Source organism: Gracilinanus agilis, chromosome 5 (assembly GCF_016433145.1).
Source record: "Gracilinanus agilis isolate LMUSP501 chromosome 5, AgileGrace, whole genome shotgun sequence".
NCBI lineage: Eukaryota > Metazoa > Chordata > Mammalia > Didelphimorphia > Didelphidae > Gracilinanus > Gracilinanus agilis.
This window is the reverse complement of record NC_058134.1, coordinates 193,937,151-193,943,872: the sequence shown is the minus strand read 5'-3', so window position 1 is coordinate 193,943,872 and position 6,722 is coordinate 193,937,151. Positions and strand designations below refer to the sequence as shown.

The window sequence follows — 6,722 nt, the reverse complement described above, 5'->3', positions numbered from 1 at the left end:
TTACAAGGTCACTCTATTGCAAATACAAATAACATGGAAAGAGATTTTGAACAATGATACATGTATAACCCAGAGGAACTGCTTGTTGGCTTTGGGAGGGGGGGAAATATTCTAAATTTAAAAAGGGGGGGAAATAAAAAAATTTTAATGTAAAATAAAATAATTGGGGGGGCAGCTGGGTAGCTCCGTGGATTGAGAGTCAGGCCTAGAGATGGGAGGTCCTAGGTTCAAATCTGGCCTCAGATACTTCCCAGCTGTGTGACCCTGGGCAAGTCACTTGATCCCCATTGCCTACTCCTTATCACTTTTCTGCCTTGGAACCAATACATAGTATTGATTCTAAGGTGGAAGGTAAGGGTTTTAAAAAATAAAATAATAAATAAATTCCAATAGCTTTCTATTGCCCCCAGGATCAAATATAAAATGTTCTGTTTCGCTTTTAAAGCCCTAACCCCTTTCTACATTCCAGTTTTCCTACACATTACACCCTTCCATACACTTTGAAAACCAGTGATACTGGCCTCATAATAATGTTACACTTAGACATTCTTCATCTCCTGACTCCATGCTTTTTCACTGGCTCTTTCTTATTCCTAAAATATTCTTCCTCCTCATCACCTCCTGGCTAAAATCTTGTAGTCTTCAAAAAGGCTTTCCCATTTCCCCCTCAATGCTAGTGCCTTTCCTCTGATACCTCTAATTTATTGTACATATATCTTGAGGGTGTATAGTCGTTGGCATATTTTCTCCCCTATTAAACCATGAGCTCCTTAAGATCAAGGATTGAGATTCTTTTAATGTCTTTCTTTATATCTCCATTAATCGGTTCAATGTCTAGCACATAGTACGTACTTAATTTTTTTTTTTCAATCCTTATCTTCTGTCTTAGAATCAATGCTAAGTATCATTCCAAAGGCAGAATAGTGGTAAGGGATAGGCAATTGGGGTTAAGTGACTACTGAGGGGCAGCTGGGTGACTCAATGGATAGAGAGGCAAGCCTGGAAATAGGTCTTGGGTTCAAATTTGGCCTCTGATTCTTCCTAGCTGTGTGATCCTGGGAAAGTTATTTAACCCCAATTGCCTATTCCTTACCCTCTCTTATTTTCTAAGACAGAAAGTAAAGATTTAATTAAATAAATAAATGCTTATCAACTTAACTTTCTCTTTCTCTTGTCTCATGGCTTTAATCTTACTTGAATGCAGGGGAATTAAACTTTTGGATTTAGAATTTCTGAGCTGGAGGTGATATGGTAGGTTCCTTCTGGTAGCCTGTTTATCTCCTCTCCCCCAATCAAGAGAGATTCCCTTCACTCATGTGGTCAACAGCTCCATTAACTACCCCTTGGCTTTCATTATGTAGTCCCTAAAATTCTAAGACTTCTTCCTTTAGTTCCTGAACATTTTAAGCCAGTTCATTTTAATTTTCATTATACTAGCAGTCCAACTTCTGGAGTGTGGTCATCAACAACCTAGGAATTCTGGTCCTTGGTTTCTTTATTCTCCTAAGAAGCTTCTTCCACAACCCTTTGAATTAATTATTCCATGTGAGCAGAAGTTGGATCCCTGTCCATTTGAGAGGACTCTTCAATATACAATCAGAAGGGCTCATCAGTATGCCTCACCATTGGATCATATGACCATCCATGCATGTTCGGCTTTTAGAATCGTAGTTTCTCAAAATGGCAGATGACCTGAATTTCAAGGCAAAGGAGGCAAGTGCATCAGTTATCTTTCCCAGGCAGTGCTCTGGCTTGTGAAAATTGCTTCAGACTACTAATGTCAACCTACACAATTGGAAAATGTGGCCATGCCAAGGATCACCTACTTGGTATCAATGTCTTTAGCAGGAACAAATATGAAGATATCTGCCCTTGAAATCACAACAAAGATGTGCCTAATATCATCAAAAAATGACCTCCAGTTGATTAGGATCTAGTATAGTTCCTTGTAAGTTCTTCAAGACTCTGGGGAGATGAGGGAGGATTTATGTTTCCCTGAGGGTGACCTTGTCAAGGAGTCTGAGTGGAAGTATGATTTTGGAGAAGAGATTCTGATAACAGTGCTAACAGCCATGACAAAGGAAATAGCCATCATGAGCAAGACTGTGGAAAGATAATTGGTCCCCAGGGTGGTGGTGATTGCAAGAACAGCAATCAGTGCCTGAAGATGCCTTCCCCCTACTTCTCCTTTTGGCTCTGCTGTGAGTTGGCACCTAAACTATTCCTTTGATTTTTTTAATTAAAAAAAGTTTTCCCTTCCCATCCTCTACTTTTTTAAAAAAAACATTTATTAATATTTATTTTTTGAAAAGTTAACATTGTTACATAATTCATGCTCTTACTTTTCCCTTCACCCCCCCCACATCCCCCTCCCCCATGGCTGATGTGTATTTCCACTGGTTTTAACGTGTGTCATTGATCAAAACCTATTTCCATATTATTGATAGTTGCCTTGGTGTGGTCGTTTCGAGTCTACATCCCCAATCATGTCCACCTCAACCCATGCGTTCAAGCAGTTGTTTTTCTTATATGTTTCCTCTCCTGTAGTTCTTCCTCTGAATGTAGGTAGCATCTTTACCATAAATCCCTCAGAATTGTCCTGGGTCATTGCATTGCTGCTGGTACAGAGGTCCATTACATTCAATTTTACCACAGTGTCCATCCTCCACTTTTAATCCACCCTTGTGACCCCCCAAACCCTTGGACAAACTGGAGGCAGAGCCGTTTTATCCCCTTCTGTCCTCTAGCTCATGCTATAACCCTGGTTGGTCAAGGTGATGGGATGGAGGCTCCTTGAGATTTAGTTTTTTCTTTTTTTAATTATTCAATATGAAAGCAGAAAGATGTGTATTTAAAATTTCCTTTCCCTGTGTATCCTATCTGATCCTTTGATTCTCTATACTTCACCTAGCAGAGGAAGTAGTCATTATTTCAGACAAGTCCACAATAAAAATAAACATGATTAAAAGACATAAAGGCGGAAACTATATAAATCATAAGAGACAGCTGGTGGCCTAATGGCTAGAGAGCTAGGTCTGTTGCTAGAAAGACCTGAGTTTTAAATCTGGCCTCAAACACTTACTAGCTATGTGACCCTAGACAAGTCACTTAATGTCAGTTAGCTTCAATTTACTCAACTATAAAGTGGTAATAATAATAGCACCTGGACAGCTGGGTGGCTCGGGGGATTGAGAGCCAGGCCTAGAGACAGGAGGTCCTAGGTTCAAACCCGGCCTCAGCCACTTCCCAGCTGTGTGACCCTGGGCAAGTCACTTGACCCCCATTGCCTACCCCTACCACTCTTCCACCAAGAAGCCAAGAAGTTAAGGGTTTAAAAAAAAAAAAGAATAATAGTACCTACTACACAAAGTTACTGTGAAGTACTAATGAAATAACATTTGTAGAAAGCACTTATTACAATGCCTAACCTATATTATCTACTACGTAAATGCTTATTTCCTTCCCTTATTATTCTTTAAGGAACCATAAACAAAGAAATAATATTATCATTTACTATTTATATGAACTGAATGACAAAGCATCTGAAAGGAAAAGTTAACAGAATTCCTGAGAGAAATTAACTACAATACTACAGTCATTGGAGACCTCAGCCTTCTGCACTCAGACCTAAACAAATCTAACAAAAAAAAAAGTGAAGAAATATGTGAAGGAATCAGATGAGACTTTACAAAGGTCAGGTTTGCTTGATCACTGGTAATTACCAGATGGGAAGAAAAAAAAATATATATATATATATATACATGTCTCAGCTGGGTATGGCACTTTTACAAAAAATAGTCATGTACAAGGGTACAAATCCTCATAACTAAATGGAAAAAATGTGAAATATCAAATACATTCTTTACTAGTAAAAAACTATATAGACAGCTAGGTGACTCAGTGGAGATGGGAAATCCTGGGTTAAATCTGGCCTTAGAATAAAAATAGAAAGCTACCAGGTGGCATACTTCTTGCCATAGGCAGCTATGCTCCTGGTAAACTTTTTTTCTGGGCCATCCTTATTCTGCTTTCTGACAACAACCTCACCAATAGATACTTCATGTTTTCCTGGGGTCTCTGTTTATTGAGGTCAGTCCAATAGGATTTTCTTCTGTTTCAAAAGGGCATTCTAAGATCTCTCCTAACTAGAGACCTCCTATGTCCCACAGCCTGAGGTCTCACCCTCTGGTTTTTCTGTACTCCAAATAAAATTGTCTTATAATTTGAAAAAAAAAAAAATCTGGCCTTAGACAGTTCCTAATCAAGTGACCCTGGGCAAATCATTTAACCCCAGTTTCCTACTCCTTTCCTGCCTTGGAACTAATAGTATCAATTCTAAAACAGAAGATAAGAATTTTTTCAAAATTGTAATCAATTAAGAGCATTTAATGGGGATTCAGATATAAACAAAGATTTCATAATTTAATCCCAATTAATTTAGGCTAAAGAAGAAATTTTAGGAATAATAGATCACTTCATCAAAGAAAATGGCAACAGACAATATAACAAAATTCCTTTAATGCAGTCAAAGCAGTGCTTAGGGAAAATTTTGTCACTAAGTACTTGGATTAATAAAAATGGGGGAAAAGGCAAATTAACAAATAGGGTATTATATTGACATTTTTTTAAATCCTAGAAGAGTAACAAATCAAAAAAGACAACTTGGTATCAAAAAGAATTTCTGAAAATCAAGAAATAGAGAAGTAAAATGAAACATTTTTAAATACCCCACTGAACTAGAAAATAGAAGTAGGAACTTTAAAAATTGATAAAAATCAATAAACATGTTAAACTTTCTTTTTAAAAGGTAGAAAAATAAATTACTAATGTCAAAAATTAAAGAGTATTTATAAAAAATGAAGAAAAAATAAAGGAAATTCCTAGAGACTATTACTTTTTACAGATAATATGATGGTTTGCTTAAAGAACACTAGAAAGCCAACTAAAACAATTCATTGAAATGATAATTTTGACAAAATAGGAAGACAAAAAATTCACATAAATCAGTATTTCTATATATTACTAAGAAAACCTCAAAATGCGGAAAGAGAAATTTTATTCAAAATAACTACAGAATGTATAAATAGTTGTGTCTATTTACTATATTATTACAAATATAAAACAATCTTGGGTACATTGAATAGAGAGCCAGGCCTGAAGTCAGGAAGATTGATCTTGATGTTTCAAATCTTGCCTCAGACACTACATATGTAACCCTGGACAAGTCACTTAGCCTTGTTGCCTCAATTTCCTCATCTGTAAAATGAGTGGGAGAAGGAAATAGCAAACCACTCCAATATCTCTGCCAAATCTAAATGGAGTCACGGGTCATAAAAACTGAAAATTAACTGAACAATAACAAACAAAACACTCTATATAAATAAAGAAATACAAGTAATTAGTAATTTCTGTTTTGGACACTTTATGTTTGAGATGCCTATGTGATATCTAGTTTGAGATAGCCAAGAGGAGGCTGGTGATATGAGACAGGAGTTCAGAAAAGAGGTTGAAGCTATATATCTGGAAACTAGCTAGATACAGTAATTGGACCTTTAGGAGCTATTGAAATCATCACACACAACAGTATGTAGGAAGAAAAAGAAGAAAGCCCAAGATAGAGACTTGGGATACACCCATGGTTAGTGGTCATGACCTGGATGAAGATCCTCCAAATAAAACTAAAAAGGAACATTCAGACAGATGGGAGGAGAACCAGGAGTTATAGTAGTATCATAGAAATTAGAGTAGAGAGACTATCTAGGAAAATTCTACCAATGCATGTTAGAATTTTCTGTGCAACTTAATAGTCTTAGAGACCTACTTAGAGTACTGAGGGGTTAAATGACTAACCTAAAATTTCTCAGCCAATATGTGTCAGAGGCAGAACATACTAACTTCACTCAATCATGCTATCCCCTATGTCATACTTGCTTCTCCATAGATATACAGAGGTAGAAATAGAGAGATATGTTGATATCTTTCTATTTATGTAATACATACATAAATATACATTTGTATATAGAGTAAGTATATATACATTATTCATATGTATACACTGTTAAAGTTAAAAGAATGTTGAAAAACAAATATTGAGAAAGACTTTGGGCAGTCAAATTCATAAAGGAATAAGTAATAATTTGTAAAAGATGAAAAAAGAGACTGAAAGCAATATAAGACATTTTTAGAAATCTTCAACTCTATATGTCCAAAACATAACTCATTTTTCAAAAGAATGAAATAATAGAAGAGAATATGAAACATCTTAGCACAAAAACAACTGACCTGGAAAATAGATCAAGGACAGACAATATAAGAATAAGATTCCCAGAAAGTTATGACTAAAAATTAAAAAAAAAAAAAAAAGGTTGAGGCACCATATCCTAAGAAATCAAGGGAAACTGCCCAGAAGTTCTAAAACCAGAAGGTAAAATAGAAATTAAAAGATTCCAATAATCACTACTTCAAACAGACCCAAAGAAGAAAATTCACAGGAGCATCATTGCTAAGTTCTTGAGCTCCCAGGTTAAGGAGAAAATGCTACAAGCAACAAAGGGGGGGAAAGCCAATTTAAATAATGAGGCACTATAGACAAATAACACAAGACTTAACAACCTCAACATTAAAAGAAGGAAGAACATGGAACATAATATTTTGAACAGCAAAAGAACTGGATTTACAGCCAAGAATAACATGCCTAGCAAAGCTGAACCTAATTATACAAA

At 36.0% G+C, this 6,722-nt stretch overlaps 1 pseudogene; it reads left to right on the top strand.

Annotated features, from left to right (window-relative positions):
• The first annotated feature begins 1,680 nt into the window (after window positions 1–1,680).
• LOC123250032 lies at window positions 1,681–2,117 on the top strand (annotated as a pseudogene).
• The last annotated feature ends 4,605 nt before the right edge of the window (window positions 2,118–6,722 follow it).